The 13,349-nt window shown below is 42.7% G+C and overlaps 1 protein-coding gene across 3 annotated transcripts in view; it reads right to left on the reverse strand.

Annotated features, from left to right (window-relative positions):
• The window catches only part of Pygo1 (pygopus family PHD finger 1), a 29,227-nt gene that overhangs the window by 10,769 nt on the left and 5,109 nt on the right, over positions 1–13,349 (reverse strand). The window lies entirely within an intron of this gene.

The following is a 13,349-nucleotide window of genomic DNA, read 5'->3' on the forward strand; positions in this document are numbered from 1 at the left end:
GAGATCTTGTCCTTTTCTACTTTCTGCTTCCCATGTAGATTAGATCTATGTAAGTCTCTCTTATTGTCCTCATTATTGTCTAAGTTCTCTGGGATTGTGATTTGTAGGATGATTTTTCTTTGCTTTATGTTTAAAAACCACCTATGAGTGAGTACATGTGATAACTGTCTTTCTGTGTCTGGGTTACCTCGCTCAAAATGATGTTTTCTAGCTCCATCCATTTTCCTGCAAAATTCAAGATGTCGTTATTTTTTTCTGCTGTGTAGTACTCCATTGTGTAAATTACCACATTTTCCTTATCCATTTTTCGTTTGAGGGACATTTAGGCCCCCATGACAAACACGGTCCAGTCATTCCCAGTTACTGTGGAGAATGTGTCTCACCAAAAATTTTTTAAAAATCCACTGCCTACTGTAAAAAACAATACTGTTCAAATAAATGTGGAGGATGAGTCAAAAACTCAATTAAGACATAGGAAACATATATTCTGGCAGACTTCTATAAATGATCAGAGACCAAAGCTAAGGGTGTGTATAAATGGCATTTTATTGAATGCCTACTAGACACGAGTGTGGATGTAACTATCATTACTTCAGAATTGGCCTCTTCAAGAGGTAGATGTTCAGTTCCTAGGAATTGGAGCCCTATCTCGGGTAAAACAAAGCACAAGATGAGTAGATAGCATTTTGCGGACTCTTAATGACTTTCTAAGATTATTGGGAAACATTTCCAGCCTACAACCAGCTGTTGGGATAACAGCTGACCTAATAGTTCATTTAAATAAAACCTTAGATGGTGATAAAGACTTAAATAGTCTCAGAAAATTAACAGCTGAAGCAGAAAAGGAATTGACAATTGTTGAGAAATTACAGGAGGTACATGTGGATAGGGTGAATCCAAATCTTAATTGTATTCTAGTCATATTGCCTTCCAGGATTTCTCCTATAGGAATTTTAATGCAGAGGGATGATATTATCATAGAATGGATCTTTTTACCACATAAACCAAGTAAAAAACTAAAAACTTATATGGAAAAAGTCTCTAATTAATTATAAAAGGTAAATTGAGGCTTTGTCAATTAGCAGGTACAGACCCAGCGGACATTATAGTGCCTTTCACTACTGATGAAATTAAAAAGTTATGGGAAGACAATGAACCATGGCAAAGAGCTTGTGCTAATTTTTTAAAAATATTTATTTATTATGTATACAATATTCTGTCTGTGTGTATGCCTGCAGGCCAGAAGAGGGCACCAGACCTTATTACAGATGGTTGTGAGCCACCATGTGGTTGCTGGGAAGTGAACTCAGGACCTTTGGAAGAGCAGGTGATGTTCTTAACCTCTGAGCCATCTCTCCAGCCCTTGTGCTAATTTTTTTTGGAGAAACTAATAGCAATTATTATAAGTGACAAACTTAACCTTATAAAGAGAACTTCTTGGATTCTTCCCCAAATTGTACATGACACACCAATAACTGGAGCCTGTACATTCTATATTGATGCAAATAAATCAAGGAAGGCAGGTTACAAATCAGAAGAATTAAGTAGTGATATGGGAGGTTCTTCTATGTGTTGCTTTTATTGGTTAATGAATAAAGAACTGCTTTGAACCTATGGCAGGGAAGAACAGAACTAGGCAGGGAAAGCTAGACTGTATGCTGGGAGAAAGAAGGGCAGAGTTAGAGAGAAGTTATGGAGCTACTGGAGACAGACACTGGGAACTTTACCTGGTAAACCACAGCCACATGGCAATACATAGATAAATAGAAATTGGTTAAATTAACATGTAAGAGTTGTTAATTGGTTAAATTAACAATAAGAAGCTAGAGCTAGGGCTGGAGAGATGGCTCAAGTGGTTAAGAGCATTGCCTGCTCTTCCAAAGGTCCTGAGTTCAATTCCCAGCAACCACATGGTGGCTCACAACCATCTGTAAAGAGGTCTGGCGCCCTATTCTGGCCTTCAGGCATACAGACAGAATATTGTATACATAATAAATGAATAAATAAATATTTTTTAAAAAAAGAAGCTAGAGCTAATGGGCCAAGCAGTTTCTGTGTGATTATTTTGGGTCTAAGCTAGCCGGGTGGCCAAAAACCTACAAGTAGCTCTCCTCTAACAAAGTAAGGTGGAACAAAGCCCTTATAATTCTGTCCAGAAGGCAGAATTATACACTATTCTTATGGTACTCAGGGATTTTAAAGAACCTCTCAATATTGTTACTGATTCACAATATGCAGAAAGAGTTGTCTTGCATATTGAAACTGCTAAACCAGATAATACAAAATTGACTTCATTATTCATTCAGGTGCAAAACATAATTAGGAATAGGCTTTATCCTATATACATAACACACATCTGATTCCATACAGGTCTGCCAGGTCCTCTAGCACAAGGTAATGCAGAAATGAATTTCATTAAAAACATCATGTCAATAGCAAAGGTTTAAAGAAAGAGTTTCCGAAAAGGCTGACTCAGTAATCATGCATTTATTAGAAGTTATGGCCATCATGGGTATTCCTGCACAAATAAAGACAGACAATGGTCCAGCTTATGTATCTAAGAAAAAAATGAAATGGTTTTTTGCCTATTATAATATAAAACACATAACAGGTATACCAAATAATCCCACAGGTCCGGCAATTATAGAAAGATAAAATCAAACTATAAAGGATATGCTAAACAAACAGAAAGGGATGGAAAATACCCCAAGAAATAGATAGCATAATGCTTTATTAACCTTGAATTTTCTTAACACTAATGAGAAAGTAACAACAACAACAGAGAGGCATTGGATAATGGAAAAACTTCTAAATTAAATCAACCAGTGTATTTCAAGGCTATGTTGACCTCACAGTGGAAACCAGGAGATGTGCTACATTCTGGAAGGGGTTTCGCTCGTATATATATTCGCTCAATATATATATATATATATATATATATATATATATATATATATATATCACTGGTTTTGGAGTTGAACAATGGCTCTGTTTCTAAATCCAAGCGTGTTATTAAAAGGAACATTCAGAGTTTCTGTCTCATATCGGGAGCCATCTGGTATGGGACAGAAGGAAGAATTTAGGAAAAATTTTACTTTCTCCATGTCTATTTTGTTTATATCATATTCCTTATTGAATTATGTCTCTATGAATAATGTTTAAGTTTTCCATGATGCACAATAGACTTTCCTACAGATCCTTTTCCTGCAGCAATCTTTGAAGTTTTCAGGAAGAAGATGGGGCCCCACAGCAACCACTCCACCTGGTTGAGATGACATTGTGATACTGATAGTGTATAAGACCAGTTTTTGGGTACCAGCTGCTGAAATGGTGCACCTTCTCATAACGTCTGGCCAGAACTCCAAATAAAAACTCTGGAAAAAACCCTACCGACTGCTTGGAAACTGTTTGCAACTATACTAAATAGTAATCTTAAAACTTAACCATCAATTTACTTTTGTAGGATCCCATAAAGAAAACATCGCCCCCATGACAGTGGGAAGCAATTCTAGAGGACAATGCCCCCTCTCCCAAAACAATTTGTCCTCAGAGTTGGGAACACCGTTTAAGGGTTGTTGATTGTTACAGGTAGAGGGTTGGGGTGGAAACTATGTTTATTCCAAAAAAGGGATAATAATAATGGGTAAGGGACAGAAATCTCAAGGTCCAAATCAGGAGCAGAAGGAGACGGAGCACGAGCAAGGACCTCAGGACCGCGAGGGGTGCACCCACACACTGAGACAATGGGGATGTTCTATCGGGAACTCACCAAGGCCAGCTGGCCTGGGTCTGAAAAAGCATGGGATAAATCCGGACTAGCTGAACATAGAGGACAATGAGGAATACTGAGAACTCAGGAACAATCGCAGTGGGTTTTTGATCCTACTGCACGTACTGGCTTTGGGGGAGCCTAGGCAGTTTGGATGCTCACCTTTGGAGACCTGGATAGAGGTGGGCGGTCCTTGGGCTTCCCACAGGTCAGGGAACCCTGATTGCTCTTCGAGCAGATGAGGGAGGGTGACTCGATCGGGGGAGGGGGAGGGAAATGGGAGGCGGTTGAGGGGAGGAGGCAGAAATCCTTAATAAATAAATTAATTAATTAATAAAAAAATAATAATGGGTAATAGAGTAAATACTTGTGAGCTATTATTTATGGATAATTTACATTGGTATAGTTTTTTATATATTGTTTAATATTGCTTATGTTGTTTGTAATTTTATACTTGATATTTGTTCCTAGTGTTTATAGTTTTGTATTGGGTTTGGATTGCTCTTGTTCAGACAAAAGAGAAAGATGATGGGGAACCTTGTTAGTCAATCATCTTTAAGAGGTGGGTCTTAGTTACGCGTGGCTTTGATGGGACCAGCGTAAAATGTGTGCACCTCCAGATGCGCTTTCTCACTGTGCCTTTTCCCGTGGGACGTTGCTGTGCTTGGATTTCTCGCCTCCTGTCTCATGAGTTTTCCCCTTATAATAAATAAAACTGTTTTATCCTTAGCTAGCCTGGTTGTTTCAACATATTACTATTTTATGTGTGTACATGATATATTTATATTTGGAGAGGTCTGAAGGCATACCACAGGATGTGTGTGGAGGTCAAAGGACAACTTGGGAGTTGGTTCTCTCCACCGTGGAATCAAGGGCTCAAACTCAGTTTTCGAGGCTATGGCAAATGCCTTTGCACCAATGGCCAGGATCGATTATCTTTAACCTGCGGTGTCATTCTCTCGCTGTGAGAAAGGGCTTGCTCGAACACAGAGGGGCGAGGCTGACTATACAGCTCAGTCCAGAGGCTCAGTCACAGCTGCTTGGCCCAGGTACTCTGTCACCATGGTGGTGGGATGAAGAAAATGCTATGCCTCCAGGTAAACGCGATGCCGAGAGCAATTAAGAAACAGAGGCTGGGATACTGATTTCAAAGGCACAGTCCCTCTAGGCCCCACCCCAAGCAGCACTCCCCCCTGGGACACCAAAGTTCAACACATGAGCCTAGCCGTGTAGCTCTAACCCTCAGGATCTCTGAGGGTTCAACTCTACAAGGGTGGCTCCTGCAACCCGCTAGGTTCCAGTGGCCTTGGCTTCTCTCTTGTTCTGTTCACTAAATCCTGAGTGTGGAAGTGTTTCCTGCAGGTGTCTCTATCGTCTCCAGGGTTTCCTTTTGGGTTAGCACCTCTTGCTGTCTGCCTTAAAAAAAATTTTTTGTCTATTTATGTTTCTCTTTTTTATTTTTTATTACTTTATAAATAATACCAATCAAATTAATTTTTATTTTTAATGTCTCAGACCACCCTTGAACTTACAATCCTAAACCTCCATGTGCCATCACACCTGGAGCTTCAGATCAGCATTCCTTTAGTCAATTCCTTACACAAAATTCTACTCTAAGTTAAACTATAGTTCAGGAAGATGGTTCAACAGGCAAAGGATTCCCGGGACCTACATTATGAAAACATTATGAAACAAGAGAGTCAGCTCTCTCTTGTAAGTTGTCCCCTGATCTCCACACAGGTGCCTTCATTCACACATACCCACACACCACACACATCCACACACACAAATGTAATGAACTGAATTATATGTCTGATGAATGTTTCCCTGCCTGGAAGCTGTGAGGTACCCAAATTTCACAGGCAGTTTTTGTTTCCTGTAAACTGGAAGACAAGATGCTTGTTCATATTAAATTCCTGCTTTTACAAGTTTGCCAAAGATATTGTGATTTATTCTTCCACCAGCAGGCAAGGTATTTATTATTTATTTATTTATTGCAAGGTATTTCTGTTGGCTTTTTTAAACATGTGTGAGCACAAGTACACATATGTCATAGCTCATGTGTGGTGGTCAGATGACAACCCTCAAGTTGGTTCCCTACTGCTGCCTTAGGGAAGCTTGGGACCAAACTTGGGTCCTTAGCCCTGTTCATAAGCACCTGGACCTGCTGGGCCACCTCGCTGACCTTGGATGTTTTCCTTTATGCTCACTATAATTTTATACAGTGCAAATTATCATGTTTGACTATTTAAAACAATGACCACTTAGCACATGCAACACATTGACTTAGATCACGATGAATCCCTTTTAAACGGGGAGAATATGTCCTGACTCATTCCATTAGGCTGAGATTGCCTTGATACCAAAACCAGAAAAAAGTAACAAGAAAAAAGCAAAGCAAATAAAAATCTACATACCAACATCTATTAGAATTATTAATGCAAGCCAGGTGGTGGTGGCTCAAGCCTTTAATCTTAGCACTGGAGGAGGCAGAGGCAGGCGGGTCTCTGTGAATTCAAGGCCAGCATGGTCTACACAGTGAGTTTCAGGACAGCCGGGCTGTGGAGAGAGACTTCATCTCAAAAATAAAAAAAAAAGAAAAAGAGAAAGAGAAAGAAAGAAAGAAAGAAAGAAAGAAAGAAAGAAAGAAAGAAAGAAAGAAAGAAGCTACCACTTTCAGTATACATAGTACTAAGGAGCAAACTCAGGACTTAATACTTGCTATGCAAGCACTCTACCAACTGAGCTACACCCCCAACTCCATGGGATTTTGCTGTCTTTTTAAAGAGATTTATTTGTATTTTATTGCTGTGGGATGTCTTTCTGTACACTATGAATATTTGTTACTCTTATTGGTTGACAAATAAAGTTGTTTGTCCTATGGCAAGGCAGGATAGAGCCAGGCAGGAAATCCAAGCAGAGATATGGGAGAAGGGAAGAGTCTGGCTGGGCGGTGGTGGCGCAGGCCTTTAATCCCAGCACTCGGGAGGCAGAGGCAGGCGGATCTCTGAGAGTTTGAGGCCAGCCTCGTCCACAGAGTGAGTTTTAGGACAGGCTCCAAAGGTACACAGAGAAGTCTGGGACAGGTCAGCCAGCTGCTGAGGAAATAAGACACGTAAAAAATGATATAACAAACCATGAACCATGTGGCAAAGTATAGATAAAAAATATGGGTTAATTTAAATGTTTAATTTATTAGAGCTAGCTAACAATAAGCCTGAGCCATTGGTCAAGCATTTATAAGTAATATTAAGTCTCTGAGTGGTTAGTCAGGAACTGACAGGTGGGAGTAAAAAAAAAAAAGCCCTGACTACATTTTATTTTTTTGTGCATGAGTGTTTTGCTTGTATATATGTCTATCAATCATAGTGTTGCCCACATGGTCAGAAGAGAGAGTTGGACCTCCTAAAACTCAGTTACAGATGGTTATTAGCCACGTTAGGAATTTAACCCAGGTCTTCTAGAAGAGCAGCCAGTGCTCTTAACCCTTGACCCATCTCTCTAGCCCTGCTGTTTTAAAATCGGGGTCTCACTCTGTAGCCCTGGCAGATCTCCAACTCATGGCGACCATGAGCCTGTTTTAGCCTCCAACATGTTCTAAGGCCTGCACCAGCACACAGGCTCTTATTACCAATCTCTGAGTTGTTCACCACTATTTTCCCTTCCTTGAAGAGTGTGACAGTTTGATGGCAATGGCCCCTGCAGGCTCACAGGGAGTGACACTACTAACAGGTGTGGCCTTGGAGTGGGTGTGGCGTTGGAGGAAGTACATCACTGGAGGTTTCAGATGCTCAAGGCAAACCCAGTGTTAATCTCTCTTACTGTTGCCTGTGGGTCCAGATGTAGAAGTCTCAGCTACCTCTCCAGCACCTTGTCTGCCTGCCTGCCTATTGCCAAGCTTCTGGTCACGCTGATAATACACTAAACCTCTGAATCTGTAACCCAGCCCCAATTAGATATTTTCTTTTGTAAAAGTTGCTGTGGTACTGGGCAGTAGCGGCGCACTCCTTTAATCCCAACACTTGGGAGGCAGAGGCTAGCGGGTCTCTGTAAATTCAAGGCCAGCCTCGCCTGGTCTTAGAGCAAGTTCCAGGACTGGCTTCACAGCTACTGGAAAATCTTGTCTCTTGAGTCAGGGGAAGGATTGCTCCGGCCGCAGTATCTCTTCACAATGATAAGATAAAAACAGGGTTGCTGGGTCGTGGTATCGCTTCACAGCGATAAGATAAAATGCTTTCCTGTTTTATGACTCATTTAGTTCTATCTTCTGTCACATTAATTTTAGCAACATGATCTAATATTAAGAATTATTGGGGAGTGCTAGAGGGATGACTCAGTAATTAAGAGTGTTTGTTACTCTTGTAGAGGACCTAAGTTTAGTTCCCAACACCCACACTGGGAAACTCACAGCCATGTATAACTCAGCTCCAGGAGATCTGAGGCCCTCTACTGGTCTCCTCAGACTCCTGTACATACACAGAAATAAAAATAGAAGTCTGTAAAAAAAATAATAATAATTACAGGGGCCAGCAAGATGGCTAAATGGGCAAAGGTGCTCCCTAATCAAACCTGGTCATCTGAGCTCCATCCCCCAAACCTACATGGTAGACCAGGAGAACCAAATCCCAAAGTTGTCCTCTGCCCTCCACAAGTGTTCTGGCAACCTTCCCCTCTGCCCTAGTAAAGAAACTTAAAAAAAAAAAAATCTCAGAGAGTTAGGGCTACAGGAGGGCACTTGCCTAGCAGGTGCCTGTACCCAGGGTCTCTTACCTAGATTTGACCCTCAGAATGTCAACCCTCTCCTCCAAGCAGAGCTATATAAGTATTCCCCATGCAGTAACTTTTTCTCAGAAATCTGTTACACTCCACAGGCTTCCCGCTCGGAGTTTACTTAGTGTAGCAATTCCAGCTTCTTTTGTTTTGAAAGCCTCAGGGAAGGTGGCTGTTTCCTATAGTCACCACCTCCAAGAAAACTTTAATACCCTCCTACTGCGGTCACTTCCATTTGCCATCTGCTAATGACTCGGTTTAATCGTGTGGTTTCTGTCTCCAGATCAGATACCGACTGAAAAGCCTCTCAAGTCTCACCAGGCAGATACAGCCGTGAAGTTCACTCCCCTCAGATGTCTGGCTCGCTGTCAGGGGAGCTACTTTCCCCCTGGAAACAGATGAGCACACAGGGGCACCGACACAATCAAGACGCTACTTTTTTACCTTTCTTTATTCTTTGGGTTTTTGTTTTTGTTTTTTCAAGACAGGATTTCTCTGTGTAGCTTTGTAGTCTGTCCTGGCACTCACTCTCTGTAGACCAGGCTGGCCTCAAACTCACAGAGATCCTCCTGCCTCTGCTTCCCAAGTGCTGGGATTAAAGGCATGCGACACCACGACCCGGCCCAATGTACATAAAATAAAAAATCGTTTTCTTGTGTATAGGCCTTTTGCTCACATGTGTATCTGCACCGCATGCAGTGCACACAGAAGACAGAAGAGGCATCAGATCCTCTGCAACTGGAGTCACAGGCAGATGGGAGCCCTCATGTGGGTGCTGGGAATCCAACCTGGTCCTCTAGAAGGGCAGCCAGTGCTCTGAACTCCTGAGCCATCTCCCCAGCCCCACAAGGCACTATATTCGAAGTGACAGCATTAACATCCGAAATTCACTAGCATTTCACAGAACTAAAAGCAAATCGAAGAGTACTGTTTTCTTCATTAAGGGGGATTTTTTCTTTTTCCCTTTTATGTTTTACTTTCCTGTTCTTTCTTTTTGAAACACGGTTTTGTGTGGCCCAGGTTGGCTATTAACTCACCATCTAGATGAGGATGACCTTGAACTTCTGATCTTCCAGCCTTCACCTCTGAGTGCTAGGATTATGGGCACAAATCACTACTCTGAAATTATACAACCCTGGAAACAGAATGCAGGACATCCTCATGCTGAGCAAACACTGTTAACTAAGCCAGAGTCCAGCACAAGAGAGTGTCTAAAAGGTCCTCTAGGGCTTGAGAAAAGACACTTTAAAAACATTAAGTTGGAAAAGTTATATTTTGTTCTTATATTTTACTTATTTATATTTATTTAAGTGGTGCTGGGATTGAACTCAGGGCCTTTCACAGGTGAGGCAAATACTCTACTTCTGGGTTATTCCCAGTGTTTTCTTTCATTTTTAGATACACTCAGTGACTCTCTGCTTTGGAAGCTGAGGATATGATTTCATAGCTCCTCCTACTTTTGTCTCTTTTTTTGTTTTCATTACATTTATTTATGTAGTGTGCATATGTGTGTGTGTGTGTGTGTGTGAGAGAGAGAGAGAGAGAGAGAGAGAGAGAGAGAGAGAGAGAGAGAGAGAGAGAGAACTCACACAAGAGCATATACTTGTGCTCCATGGTGGAGGCAGGCAGACCTCTGTGAGTTTGAGATCAGCCTGGTCTACACAGTGAGTTCCAGGCTTATCAGGACTACGCAGTGAGAACCTGACTTATAAGAGGGTGTGGGCTGGAGAGTTGGCTAAGTGGTTTCGAACACTCATTTTTGCAGCAAACACAGGTTCAATTACTAGCACCCACACTCTGGGTCACAAGCATTTGTAATCCAAGGGATTTGATGCTGCCTTCTGTTTCTGTGGACATTAGACATCCATGTAGTATACATACATTCAGAAAAAACATTCACGCACATAATTTTTTTTAAAATCCCAATCAGCAATCTGCATACTTTGTCCTGAGTATATTAAGAGACACTCGAGCCAGGTGCCATGCCAGGCACACAGGAGGAGCCCAAACAGTATTCCTTGAGACTAAACTACACCAGAAGCTCGTCCCATTTTTGCTTGTATTTATGACACATACCTATAACCTCAACCAAGAAGTAAAACACATAACTTCCATTCAACATGCTAAGGACACAGTTGTGGGCTGGAGAGATGGCTCCACAGTTGGAAGCAGTAGCTGCTGTCAGCACAGGAGGTTTGCCCAGTATTCACAGTAGGTGGCTAGAAATGCCGGTAACTCAACCTCCAAGGTAGACAACGTTCCCCTCTGGCCATGTGGGCTCCTGCGTGCACACACACGCCACACACGGGGTCGGGGTGGGTAAGGGCAGAGGGTGGGGACACACACACACAGAGACAGAAAGAAATAAAATAAAACTTTTTAAAAATTACCCCAGCTGGGTAAGATGGCACACACCTTGAATCGCAACACTCCAGAAGGTGGGAGGCAGATCTCTGTGAGTTCCAAGGCAGTCTGATCTCTACATAGTGGATTCCAGGCTAGCCAAGGTTAGATGATAAAACTCTACTAGCTGGGTGGTCGCGGTGCTCACCTTTATCCCAGCACTTGGAAGGGAGAGACAGGAGGATCTGTGGGGTTCAAGGCTAGCCTGGTCTACAGAGCTAGTTTCAGGACAGCCAGGACTACACAATGAAACCCTGTCTTGGGCTGGAGAGATGGCTCAGAGGTTAAGAGCATTGCCTACTCTTCCAAAGGTCCTGAGTTCAATTCCCAGCAACCACATGGTGGCTCACAACCATTAGTGATGGGGTCTGGTGCCCTCTTCTGGCCTGCAGGCATACACACCGACAGAATATTGTATGCATAATAAATAAATAAATGTTAAAAAAAAAGAAACCTTGTCTTAAAAAAATGAACAATAACAAAACCACACGGAGGGCTGGAAAGATGGCTCAGTAGTTAAGAGCACTGGCTGCACTGTGTGGCGGTAGTGCACGCTTTTAATCCCAGCACTCAGGAGGCAGACGGATCTCTGTGAGTTCGAGGTCAGCCTGGTCTACAGAGTGAGTTCCAGGACAGCCAGGACTTCAAACCGAAACCCTGTCTCAAAAAACAAAACAAAACAAAGAGCACTGGCTGCTCTTCCAGAGCGCTGGGTTGCAGTTCTCAGCACCCACATGGTGCCTCACGGCTGCCTGTAACCCCAGTGCCAGGGGACCAACGCCTTCTTCTTGCCTCCGCAGCCTTTTACATGCATGTGGCGCACTTACATTCGTTCATACATAATAATGAACCAAATTAAAACACCCAAATTCCCCACCTATCCCTCATAAATCCACCCTTCTTTTTACGCACGTGACATGTTCTCTTAGCGTTCCCCCTTCTCTGGCGGCCCTCCCCCTCTGCCTTTCTGAGCCTTCTCCATCTGTCTCCCAAATGTTAGTGTTTTCCACGCTCGTGACCTCAAGGCTCTTCTCACTGCTTGTTCTCCCGGGGAAGCCTGCGCGTTCCCAAGACGTTAATTAGTAGTCACCTGTTTACCTCCGACTTCCAGATTTCTATTTCTGGCTTCAGTCACAAGCCATGACAGGCACATTCAGAGCACACGCTGGAATACCCTGGGGGTGGGGGGAGTGAGGTGGGGTTGGGGATAGAGTCAATGGACTTAGAGCCAAGCTCAGATCCCTGATGATTTACTGTGCTGTACACAGTCCAATGTTCTACACGGAAACCTTTACCTCCCCATTCTTCCATTGGTGCTTCTGGCACTTCTACCCCATTCCTCTATCCTCAACCCTAACCCTCCACGCCCTTCCTAGTGGGGCATTTCCTAGATACTGACTATTAGTGATGCCGAAGGTTAGCATGTGAATGGCATTTCTCTTTATTTTATTATCTCTTTAACATCGCCCTTGTCCCTTATGTTACTGCTAAATGTGAAAGCTCGCAATTCCGTCTTCACTTCTGAATTTCTGTTTCTTTTCTTACAGTCTTTCAGGGATTTCCCCCCTAGATGACTTCTCCATAGGAACTGGTTTTTTTTTATGTTCTTGTCTCTGCAGAGACAGTGTCTCGGGTACTACAGGCGGATACCTAACTCACTATGTAGCCATGAATGACTTTGAACTTGCCCCCCCCACCATGTTTTTTGCTGTTGTTTCGTTCTTTTATTTCTAGTTTGCTTTGTTTTGTTGAGACAGGCTCTCTCTATTAATAGCCCTGGCTCCTGGAACTCTCTCTGTAGACCAGGCTGTCCTCAAACTCACAGAGATCCACAGCCTCTGCCTCCCAAGTGCTGAAGTTAGACATGTGCCTTCTCATCCAGTTTATCTGGACCTGGGATCAGATCCAGGGCTTCCTAAATGCTAGGCAAACGTTCGTATCTCTGACTCCTACATAAGCATTTTGCTGTTGTTGTTGTTGTTTTAGGTAGAGTTGGTTTTGGAGATATTTGAGACAGGGTTTCTCTGGGTATCCTTTGATGTCCTGGAACTCACTCAGCAGACTGTCCTTGAACTAACAGAGATCCACCTGCCTCTGCCTCTTGAGTTCAGGGATTAAAGGTGTGCACCATCAGCGCCCAGTGAGCTATGATACTTTGGATCTACAGAGCATGGTACAGTGAAGTCCTCAGTCAATGGCATCTCATTTTGTCACATCTAAGTTCTATCTCTATTGGTTTCTTATTCATTCATTCGTTCATTGTGTGTGGAAGAATATATGTGCCACGGCATACAGGTGTCTGCCAGTCAAAGGATAAGTTTTTGAATCAGTTTTTCTTCCTTCTATCTACTTGTGGGTTCCATGAACCCAACTCAGGTCACCAGGCTTTACATAGGAAACACCTTCA

This window comes from Microtus pennsylvanicus, chromosome 3 (assembly GCF_037038515.1).
Source record: "Microtus pennsylvanicus isolate mMicPen1 chromosome 3, mMicPen1.hap1, whole genome shotgun sequence".
Classification (NCBI taxonomy): Eukaryota; Metazoa; Chordata; class Mammalia; order Rodentia; family Cricetidae; genus Microtus; species Microtus pennsylvanicus.